Below are 11,623 nucleotides of genomic sequence, written 5' to 3' on the forward strand. Positions count from 1 at the left end.
AGATGGAAGATGGAAGCCGAAGCCTGAATTATCTGGAGAGCACCAGGTTGGGGAAGGCTGCTCTAGGAGGAGAGGCCTTGGAAATAGTTGGAGAAACAAAGAACCCTTGAAGGAGAAGTCCATGTGCCCTTGGCAATGCCGTTTGCCCCTTTAGGAACAGAAACAAGAACAGCCAAGCACCAGTGTCCATTCAACTTTCCTTTTTGCTAGATTATCAGTTAGGCTGCAGTTTTATGCCTGCTTTCCCTGGGAGTGATCTACTTGCATTTAACTGAGTAGGATTTACTTCTGGCTAGGCACGTTTGCACTTAGATTGTTAGTTCACAGAGCACCAGTTCAGGGCTGAGCATTACCAATCCTGTGTCTGGTTGCTAAGTGACTTGCTGTCTTAGGAGTGTGCAGGATTGCAGCTAAACATCTGAATAAACACACTTTTAGTTGATGCCTAAGGTGCTTTCTTGACTATTTGGACAACGTCCACCACCAGCCTCCCTCTGAGAACAATCTAGGCCTCCCTATGTCTCTAATCAAATGCAATTTTTCTCTTCTGAGTCATGATGAAAATAATTTCTATTCCTCTTTTTTGGAGGGAGGGGTGTTCTTAAAACCCGTCTTGTTGAATCAATGCATGCACATAGTTTGTTTTGGGATTTTTTATTTCTATTTTGAGGCCATCAGCACTGAATACCCTTTTCTGAAGGACAGCTCTGATTAAAATCAATCTTCTACTCTTAACATTTCAATATATGCAATTAATGAATTAATGTTTTAATTGCACTGATGAATGTTCTTGGCCATGTTTATAAAATATTCTTTCTCCTGGTTGACGTTTATTCCAATATTATATCATGCTCATGTGTTGTTTTTTTTAAAAAAAGTTTAAAACAATCATGTGACTTAGAGAACTGCAGATGGCTAAAGTCAACCTTCATAGTGTAACCCTTTGTGTGCCAGCGTGTCTATCACCACTCTATTAAGCTCATTTATGTGACAATAAATCACGTTGCATTCAGTGGGTTGCACGTTCCAGCAATGAGTTTTAGGAAGCAAGGTTTGAAGCTGAAATTATAAGACAAATAGATATACCGAATATAGGAGTGTGAAATCTACAGTCTCTCCTTTCTATGCCAAAATCGAGTCCTTTATTTAAATCAAAGCAAAACCAACATCTACTCTTCTTGAATAGTCTTTCCATAAAAATGAAAAAATGTCATCGGTTTTAGCGACTCTCAGAAAAGAAGGGGGGCAAACGCGGAGAGGCATTCAATGATGAGTTTGTATATATTTATTTATGCTTAATTTAACGGGATTGTGTAAATATGGCGAGCAAGTAGTTTTGGGGTTATTTATCTGTGACTATACCTCTGTGAATGGGTGGGGAATTTAAACCAAGAAGAAGAAAAACGATCAAAAAGACAAAAAAAATTTACAAACGCTTGACTCTAGATAGTACCCAATCTGATCTTTTTTTCTGTTCTTTATAGACAAACTGTTATGGTAATGGGTAGAAATTGGTTTCTTGTCCAGTGATGACCTGATTTACATAAATAATAATAATACGACTTTAAAAAAAAAAGATTGTTGTGTTTTGTTGTATCTTCCTCTTCAGATATTTTTTTCCCTTTTTTAAAAACTATGTTGGTGCTGCTTCATTTCTGAAGATGGATTTATTTCCGCAGCCAAGACAAAATCTTTTCTTTCCCAATCTGGACTTTGGGAAATTCAGGACCCGGTTCTACAGTGGAAAGAAATAAACGTTGCTTCTCAGAAGTGCTGCCCCGTTGACTGTGTCTGATTCCTCTCCCAAGTCGCCTGCGACCCTAGGCCGCTGCTGCCCCCCGGCTGCCTCCTCCCGCCTCGCCCCACACCTCGGCTTTCCTGTCGCCTCCGCAGCGCAGACTTGCCTGGAAGGCGGCTCTTCGCGAGCGCGTTGCCTTCCAGGGATCCCGGGGAACTCCGGTCCTCGCTCGCTCCAGGCTCGGGGCGCGGCGGACGCCAGCTGCGCTTTGGACGCGCGCTGGGCAGAAGCCGGCGGCGCCCGCGAACTCCTTTGGCAAAGGAGCAGGCCGGCTCGCTCCCGCCCAAAGAGCTGCTCCCAGTCTAATGGACACATGGCCGGCCTCTTCATCCTCACCAGCCAACGAAAGCGCCGCAGATTAGGAAGGCAAGCCTTTAAACACACACAGCCGGCCCACCCCGAGGCAAGGTGAGGCAACCGCCTTAGGCGGCAGCAGATTGGGCTTCCAATGAATGCTTGGCCTGCTACCACTGCCCTTAGGGCAGCAACAGCTGAGGGGGGCTTCTTGGAGGCCGGATTCCTTCGCAGCCCCTTATCCCCCTGCTGCCTCTACAGCGCCTCTTGGCGAAGAGGAGCCACTGCCGGTCTCCTCCCACCCTGGTTCCAGATGTGGATCTTCACTCCTTCTTCCCTGGTAGGGGAGAAGCGCACCATTTTGCGGTTTGCCACACGGCCACGCCCCCTCCCCTCCCCACACAGAAGCAAGCCTACTCCGAAGCAAGTCCCATTGAGTTCAATGGAATTTACCCCAAGTCAGAGTTTCTGCATTGCAGCATTAGTTTCCTAAACGCTCCATTCTTCATCATGCCTAAAAGAACAAACTGTAAACACAAACACACAAAGATACCTATAACCATACAAACAGCACCCCCCACACCCAGTCCAGTGTCAATCCAAACAGAAATATCCTCGGAACTCCACTCCAGGCCCTAAAACTTCTGAAATAGAGGTCCAATAGTCTTACATTGTTTTAAAGTACGCTACTTAGTACAGTTTGTTGGCCTGATGGCACAATCGACTGAGCAGTTGGTCACTCCTTTTTCCATTAAAGTAGCTTGAATATACTGCAGCCTCGTCCACGTTCTGGAAAAGGTTCACACGGTCGGTCTGGATTCAACGAAGCCTGCTCACCCCTCATTCGGTCCCGTTCAGTTTTAGAGCCAGTCAAGTTTAGGGAAGGTTAGAGAATTGATTGAAAGCGTTACCATTTTCCAGCCCACGAAGAAACTCTCTCCCTTCCCCCCCTTAATATTCTCCATTATTCTGTAGGATGACTTTATTGCTCAATATTCAAAATATCACGCAGAGAGAGGGGGGTCTGGGGAATGCTCTCCAGTTTTATGAGCCTGAATCCGAGCAACGGTTTTTTGTTGTTGTTTTGTCCCCGCCAAACATCCCCGCGGCTGGTGTCACGATGTGACCTACTTTGAAGCCTCTGGAAAGGGCCACGTTTGCATTTTGCAGCTGCAATGAAAAAAGACATATATTGGGAAGAATTCTGTATAGTAGACAGTGGAAGGGAGCGATTGCTAGGCGAAGGTAACCAGGTGAAGCCCAAATATTTGGACTTCAATCCATGTGAATCTCGATTCTAAACACATTTGCCAGGAAATGTGATCGATTTCCAAGTCAATGCTTAGAATCAGAGAGAGGGAAAGGCGTCTAGTCTAACCGATGCAGGAAATCCGCTCTGAAAGATGTTGACCACCCAACCCCCGAAGCAGAGTTCTTCAGCGTCCGAGGCAGTTTGGCCCACAAACACAAATACCCGCCTAGGAAAGGCTAACGCAGGTTCCTGAATCTTTCTGATTTCTGTTACACTGTAAATGCGTTTCCTCTTTGCTAGTCTCCGCAGAGCGTCCTTCCAAATATGGTTGGTTTCCTAGGCAGCGGCCTGGAAAGGCTGAGATGGATCCTAACCCTGCCGTGCCGGCCTCTACTATCGGCGCGAGACTTGCTGCCAAGGGGTTCAGGCGCCCCAATTTAGGTGCAAGGGATGCGCTTGCCGTTTCAGGCTGAGCTGTAAGGGCTGGGTACACACGACCTTCAGAACACATCCCAAGCACACGGGAAGAGTTCTGGGCACTGTAGTTTAGCCTGCATAGAGTTCCAATTCGCAGCAACCCTTAAGAGGCTACAGTGCGCAGAATTCTCTGATGGGCTCCGAATGCGCTTTAAAGACACCGTGTGTCCGTAGCAAGGAAAACAGCCGATGGCGTCGCCCGCGAAAGCGAGAGACCCAGGCGTCCTTTCTCACCCGTTTCCCGCCTTGCAGCAGGAATGGTTCTGAAGGGAACTTTCTGAATGGAACGCCCCCAAAGCCCCCAAAGGACGCTGCGCTCCGATTGGCTGGCAAGCACGAAGGGAAGTTTGGTTTGTAAGCGAGGGAAGGGGTAAAAAGCAAAGCAATGGATGAGCTGGCCAGTTCTCTGTCGTCCCTCCGCGTCTGAAAGAAAAAGGGCGCAGCCGATTCAGAGAGTAGACCCATAGAAACCCATAGGCTTAAGTTGGTCGCGATAAAGCGACTCTCCTTAGATTGCATCGCAATAACAATTTAATAGCGTCGGCACGGAGAGGGGAATATTCTTCCTCGGGGTTTTGTCCCCCAGACTGCCCCATGGTTACACTAAAGTTGGGGGGAACCTGAGCCTCGGCACCACCATCAGAAGCAGCTCATAAATGCGCATATCTGCGCACCAGTAAACGCCTCTCATTTTGGAGTGACTAGCCCAGCCGCCTAGACTGGTGGGCGGGTAATAAGTCTGAAATAATAATTGAATCAATAAAAAAATAGTGTCATGACCAATTTTGAGGGATCTGGGCCACCAGTGTTTGAGAGTTAGGAGAACTGGGTTTTCAGCTCTTTTTCTTTCTTTCTTTCTTTCTTTCTTTCTTTCTTTCTTTCTTTCTTTCTTTCTTTCTTTCCTTCCTTCCTTCCTTCCTTCCTTCCTTCCTTCCTTCCTTCTTTCCTTCTTTCCTTCTTCTTTTATTTTTTAAAAAAAGTTCTTGAAAAAGTATGAAGGTATTTTCTTATTTTAACCTGGCAGTACGTTCCACTGAAATAAAACAAAAGGCCCCGATCTAGCCATTATTTGTGACCCGAGTCCTTTCGGAAGCAATGGAGAGCAGCAAGTTCCTGGCAGCCAACTTTGCCGCATTGTTTTCTATGGGACGGTCACGACTAACTTAAGTGGACTAGAGCTACGTGTTTAGGATCCGGATGTAGGATCAACATTGGAATGAAACGTAGAGGCGAGCCGCCCTTCTCTTAATAGGAAATCCAATCTTCCGTTTCATCCTTAGGGCTCTGGCCCGTTCGTTTTATGTTATGTTGATAGAACCCCACCAATAACTTACCTTTGTCCGGAATTGTTTTCGGGACTGTACTCAATTTCTAATCTATTTTCCACACTGTCCCCATAAAAGATCATTTACTTTCTCTGTTCTGAATTAGCAACTGGCAGCGCAGGCCTAACCACGTCTACTCAGAGGTAAGTCCTACTGAATTCAACGGGGCTTACTGCCAGGGTAAATGGGCTTAAGACTGCCGCCTCAGACGTTTTCCTAGAGCGAGCCTTCATCTTGATTCCTGCGGTATAAACAACGTATTGTGTCGCCGGTTTGAAATACATCTGGCGTTCTGCTTCTCTCTGAATTTCTGACTCTGTCTATTTGCATACTCTTTGACTGAGTGAGTGGCCCATCCTCGGGACCTGGGAAGCCAGCCCAGTAGCAGGGAAATCGACAGCAATGTTGATGCGTCTGGGACGCGGGTGAGAGATCCCAAGCCTGACTTCATAGTCATTTTATTAAAGAATTCTCCGAAGAGCCAACGCCTCATTATTGATTAAGCTGGCTTTTAAAACCGATTAATAGGTTCAATTGAAATGCACCTGCCTATCAGGAAAACCAAAATTTATGTTTTCTTCATTCTCCCCCAAAGGTATGAAAGTAACACCTTTTTGAGAGAATTAAGAAAATGTACTCCTAGGAGTAAAAGGGGTCGGGATAGCATTTAGCCTCACTCATTAAAATTGCCCTCCACTGATTAATCAGCCAAAATGTATCCATAATTTGGAACATATAACTCTCCCTTCCTCCCCAAGAGGAGCCCATGGCGGTTCACAATAGACACATTAAAACAATTTAAAACGACACTATGACGTAATGATTACAGACAGCAGTGAAAACCAGCAGTGTAAAAACAACACTAGTTGCCTGTTACCCTCCCAAATGAAAGGACTCAAGCTTGCACCTGTAAAACAACAACAACACCCCTTCAGGTGTAAATCAGCCGTGAGCCTCACACTCGAATGTCCTCGTGGCCACTAAGTCACTTCTAAAAGGTAGATTGGCCCCATTAATGCTTTTCAGATGCAACTACCCCACAGCCCCGGAACGCATTGGCTTCGTTCAGGCAGCGATAGGTGCAAGAAGGGGCTGGTGGATCTCGAGGCGCCATCCCAGCCCACGATAGACTGTGGGCGGCCACCTCTGCTCCGTCTCCGGGCTCTGTGGTAGACACAGTATGCTTCAAAGCACACTTCATAGCACATTCTTTCCCTAGAATTCTGGTCGCTGTAGTCTACCCTCCACAGAGTTACCCTTCCCAGAAGCCCTCAACAAACTGCAGTGCCCAGAATTCTTTGGGGGAGAGAAAGCGCGTCGAATGTGCCTTATAAAGACATAGTGTGTACGCAGCCTTCATTACTGGATCTGGGCGACTATTTAAAACTAGCTGAAAACAAAGAGACCTTCAGGATCCCATGCGAGGTGCCTGGGAAGCTAGAACCATCACTTCCACTTCCGTGTGGAACAAAGCCAAACAATGAGAACAGAAATCAGCTATAAACAAGCTTGCTAGTAGCTGGCCCCTTTGGAGCAAGGCTGGGGAGGCTGTAGCTCCCCAAATGGGGCCCTACTGGCCGTGTTGGTTGGGGCGGTAGTTCTGTCCTCCTGCAACGACCGATGCATGTTTCCTGCATTGCAGAGGGTTGGACTAGATGACCCTCAGGGTATCTTCTAACTTTATGATTCTATGATCTTGCTGCCCGCTCCAGGTTTAGCTCCTGGTCTGCAGGGACAGCCTGGAAAGTGTCTCACTTCCGGGTAATGCTTCCTGCGTGGCAGTTCAGCAACTCTGATAATTGCGAGCGAGAGATATTAATCTGTCTGGAAATTCTATTTGATTTCCACGGAGAGAGAGAGAGAGACGTAACACCCTTTAGAGATCTAGCATCCCAGGTAAAATCTGTTTTTTGGGGGGACTCGCAGACGATTCTTTTAACGAATGCAAGCGAACGTCGAGAACTGCGGAGTAATTACTGTTGAGGTTTCTAATTGCAGCGGATAATACACTCTTTAAATGCTTCAGGCACTAATAAAACGGCCTGCAAGACAATTAAGCCGGTCCTTGGATTTTTTAAACCTAAATCCCATTTGATTTCCCGAAAAGCCTGCTTCACGCTAAGCAGCTGGGTATACTTCACGTCAGCGTGTTTAGGGTCTAGGTGCAAATCCAGTTAAAATAATCTCCACATCCGAAACTCACAAGGTAGTGGGATTTGCTTCTAACTAATGCGATAAGGAGGAGGAGGCGCGTATTAGTTGAAATCGAGATGAAGAAGCTTAAGTGGCTGGAGGATCCATGCAGATTTCAACTCGCCGCCCCCCTTCAGCTAAGATCTGCTTTGGATGAAACCGAATTTAGGATCCAAACTTTTAAGTGGCGGCAGCAGCATCCATGCATATGATCGTTATTATATTCGCGCATTCTATCCAGGTCAGCAATAAAGTGGCCTGGATAAGAGGGAGTCCCACTTACGCCTTGATCCTGAATATGCCACACCGATCCTAAACTCACAGAGTTCGCCACTTCGCGCTGGCAAGAGATCTGCCTTTTCCACTGAATGGAAAACTATAGCAAATTACGAATGTAGGTGGTGCTAATGGTAAATAGCAATAATGACGCAACCAATAAATCTCTATAAATTGCTAACGTTACCAGTGGAAAGACATTTAGGAATCCGGGTAAGAGATCCACACCTGAGCAAAAGATGGAAGAATACTACTCCTGCTCCAGTGACACAACAGCAACATTCAACTAAGTCAGACTCCGAGGAAACCCACTGAAATGAGTGTACTTAAGCCTACTGGTTTCAGTGGGTCTGATCCGAGTGTGACTTGGTTGGACTTCGCCCACTAGTCTAGGCGAGAGTGATCGGCTTTGTAGAGCTTACCTCTGGCGAATGAGGCACTGCCGTAAGAATACTATACGCTTGGTCATTGTGTTGACTAAAGGTATGAGGCGAGAAGTCCCTGGTTCGAATCTCACTGAGCGACCGCCTCTAAATTGCAGACCACCCTGCTCCGCTCCTCCATTTCCAGTTTGGGGAGGATGCTAAATTAACCACACCACAGAAGCCCTTCTAAAGTTCCCTAGATACTATACAAACACTCTTGCATTTGTAGCCCTGGTGAATGTACAGGAAATGCCGGCCCTTGCCTCCCGCATGACTAGACTTGCAGGAGTGTGAAACTGAGGCGCTTTTGCTGTTATTTCGGGTCATGGAGAGTTGCCTGTACTCAGCTTATCAGCTGACTTCTAAATCCAACCGCCCGCCCCCCTTGAAGAAGAAAAAACACATCACCGAGTGAACGTGAACACTAGATCGCTGCCGCCTTTTCGTGTAGGCGTTTGTGTTTACAACAAATTCGTTTTTCTGTAGCTTCCGGAACTTCGTCTTTTTCTTACGGCTTTGCTCCCATGAAATGCTTCCCCCGCCCCCATCTGCGGCCAAGCGGTTCCAACCTTTCTTCTTGAAGGAATCCCCTTGAAAGAATGATCGGACGTATTAGCTGGAACAAGGTGGATTTCCCTGGAAACCCACACAGGACTCAGTTATTACTCCACGGCGGGTGGGAGGAGATGATGCAGGAAGACTGCAGCCTAAGCCTTCAGGCTAAATCTATCCCGAGCCGGGACGGCTATTGCTTTGCCGGCGCCAGTTAGGTGTGAGCACTACCTGCCTGCCTGCAGACATTCTTCTGACTTTTGGGCAGCTCATGCGTTCCAACCTGCGCGCGCCTGTTTGGAAGTCACTTGTGATCAGTGGACGCGGATGGGTGCTTTAAGCAAAATCTCTCAGGGGGTGACGAGGGGCGCACACACTCTGTGTATATCTTCCCCAATCGATGCCCCTCTGCTGACTTTCCACGGGCAGGGTTTGTGGGTGAAGGAATGTGTGCAAGCGCCACATAACTTCGCCATATCAAAGCGCACCCAAGCCAAATAATTTTGTGCGTAATAGAGGCAGCTCCCCGCTTTTTTTTAATGGAGTCAGGATCAAGCCCCAGCGAGAAGCGTTGCTTTGTATCTAGGCACTCATTCGTGCATTCAGCAGCCCCATATAGCCCATAGCATTTTCGCATATAACCCAAGCCGGATTTACGGGAAGTGAGCGTCAAAAGTCGTTTGGAGTCCCAGAGAGAGCGAAAGTCCGGATCGGATTCCTCCCCCCCCCCGCGCCCTCCGCTTCCCTGCACCAAGGCTGGCGGTTTAGGCACGATCTGGCCAAAAGTGAAGCCCCGCGGAGTCTCCTTGATCCGAGAGCGAGGGGCGAAGCGCGCGTCCTCCCAACCCAGCGAAGAGCGCCGAAAGGCTGTCTCTTTTGCGCAGGCTCTCGGGTGGAGGGTCCAGCCTGAAGACTTCCAGAACGGATTTTTTTTTGGGGGGGGGGAATGCAGGGCGTAAAGCACGGAACTTTGCGGTTGGTTGGCTTTTAAAAAAATTGCTCCTCGCCTCTCTGTATCTTTTTAACGCTAACTTGCAAAAAAAGAGGAGAAATGGGGTGTGAGAATAAAACATTAAAAAAGAAAGAAAAAGTGCGGAAGGGAAGAGAAAAGAAGCTCTGCGGATATGCATTTTGGGCTCTGGTTCCTTTTCTTTTCCTGCTTTCCCAGCCTTCCAACTCTTTGGATTTTCCATCCTTAATGTTTGCATTCCGTCCCCCTGTCTATTATTCAGCAGCCCACAAGGTGATAACTAGATTGTCCTGCCGACTCCCCCTCCCCCTCCCTCCCTTGCCAGCTTTCTTGGGCTCCCCCCGTCCCTCCCCCCAGTCCATTCTGTCAGGCAATAGGCTGTATAATAGTTATCCAGCCCAGCAGACAGGCAAGCGCCGTTTGAGAGTAATATTTGCCCCCAGCGTTCCGCCCGGGGCAAAGCAAGCGTGCTCTCTAACTGATCAACCTGGATATTTCATTATTCATTAATTTACTGTTTAACCAAATCCCACTCATTATCAGAGGCAACGCTTGGCAGAGCCCAGCGAACAGTAGCAGTTGGTGTCAGGCGTGGAGAATTGGCCCATTTGATCCTGGGCTGTTTTATTATTCAACACCACCGACTGAGAAAAAGGCCCATGAATAATAAAGAGCCCGAGCGTGTTTGAACTGAGAAGCATGACACAGCCTTACAAAACAGCACTTAGGAAACGGAAGGCGAGGTGGCCCAGGCTTTTGCATATTGTGATCTGGCTGTGGGCACATTCAGGGCCCAGGCAGGGTGAAGGGGGTGGCCAGGAGCACCAGGCTTTTGAGAAGAACTGAGAGCAAAAGGACCACCACTGATCCTAAAATTGATAAGTCCAAAGCTAATATCAGTCTAAAGGAATGACTGTATCATCCTATTAATGGCTTTTTCCTTCTCCAGTTATACTGAATCCAACTTTACAACACAAACTACTATTACATTCTCATCTCACTTCTCCCCTGACTACTTTTGTTACTACTATATCAGCCCAAGTTTTGATTCTGCTTGTTTTACCTCCACCTCTTTGACTACTGCTATAATGACTCCTGGGACTACAACTACAATAAATCCGGCTATTGCTTTTACTATGATCATATCCTCCCCCTATGACAGCTACTGCTCCATATCCAATTACTACACAATCTACAACTGCAACAAACTATCACCCTGTTCTTAATGCCACACTGCTCTTTGGGCTCCTACATGCTGCAACAATGGTTACTCTAACGAATCACTACCATCGCTCTGCTGCTAGTATTGGTCACAATCTGTGTGCTTGGTGCTGTATATAACATGGAACAGAGGACCTACAGCCTAAGTGAGTCAGGGGGAAATGCCAATACTGCCTATTCTCAGTACTAGTTTTCTAGAGAAAGAGGTGCCATGAACACCTCCCTCGTTCTCTTACAATGGCAATGGCGCCCACCTGAGAGGTGCCTGCTGAAAAAAGGCTCACCTGTTCTTAAAAAACAAACAAATCCACTACTTCTCTCTAATTGAGTAATCCTTACAATAATTTTGTAAAACAAGTCTCCAGCTTTTCATAAAAGTCACCCATAACCTAGTGTGTGTGTACATATGTACATACAAATCTAATATAGCAAATAAAATATAAGAGAAAGGGTATTGATGCTAAGTGTACTGAAGCAGTCACGAAGTGTCTGGAAAGGACTGAGGAGTTTAAATCACCACTCAGCATATGAATTTCCCTGGATAACCTTGGTCCAGCCATGATTTATCAGCCTAACCTACCTTTACAGAGTTGGTGTGAGGACAAAATGAGGGTGTGTGTATGTAAGTGCTACGTTATACCAGAACTTGAGAGGGTTTGGAGGTGAGGGAGGGATTGATCAAAAGCCAATGGGGAATGGATTAGGAGGGAAATCAGGTGGCAGTGAAAAAGGCGGTTCTTAACCTGAGGTACCACTGTACTAGTTTTCTAGAGAAAGAGGTTGGGGTTGGCCTAGGGTGCGGTTGCTTGTTTGTGATTGGCTGTGGTGAACTTTGCTTTC

The 11,623-nt window shown here is 47.0% G+C and overlaps 1 protein-coding gene across 1 annotated transcript in view; it reads left to right on the forward strand.

The window, feature by feature from the left end:
- TFAP2B (transcription factor AP-2 beta) overlaps window positions 1–1,770 on the forward strand; it is a 76,438-nt gene extending 74,668 nt beyond the window's left edge. The window contains exon 10 of the mRNA XM_053380388.1: window positions 1,610–1,770. The gene's annotated coding sequence lies outside the window, so the exon portion shown is untranslated. The remainder of the gene's footprint in view (window positions 1–1,609) is intronic.
- Window positions 1,771–11,623: the final 9,853 nt, after the last annotated feature.

The sequence above is a fragment of the Podarcis raffonei genome, chromosome 3 (genome assembly GCF_027172205.1).
Source record: "Podarcis raffonei isolate rPodRaf1 chromosome 3, rPodRaf1.pri, whole genome shotgun sequence".
Lineage (NCBI taxonomy): Eukaryota > Metazoa > Chordata > Lepidosauria > Squamata > Lacertidae > Podarcis > Podarcis raffonei.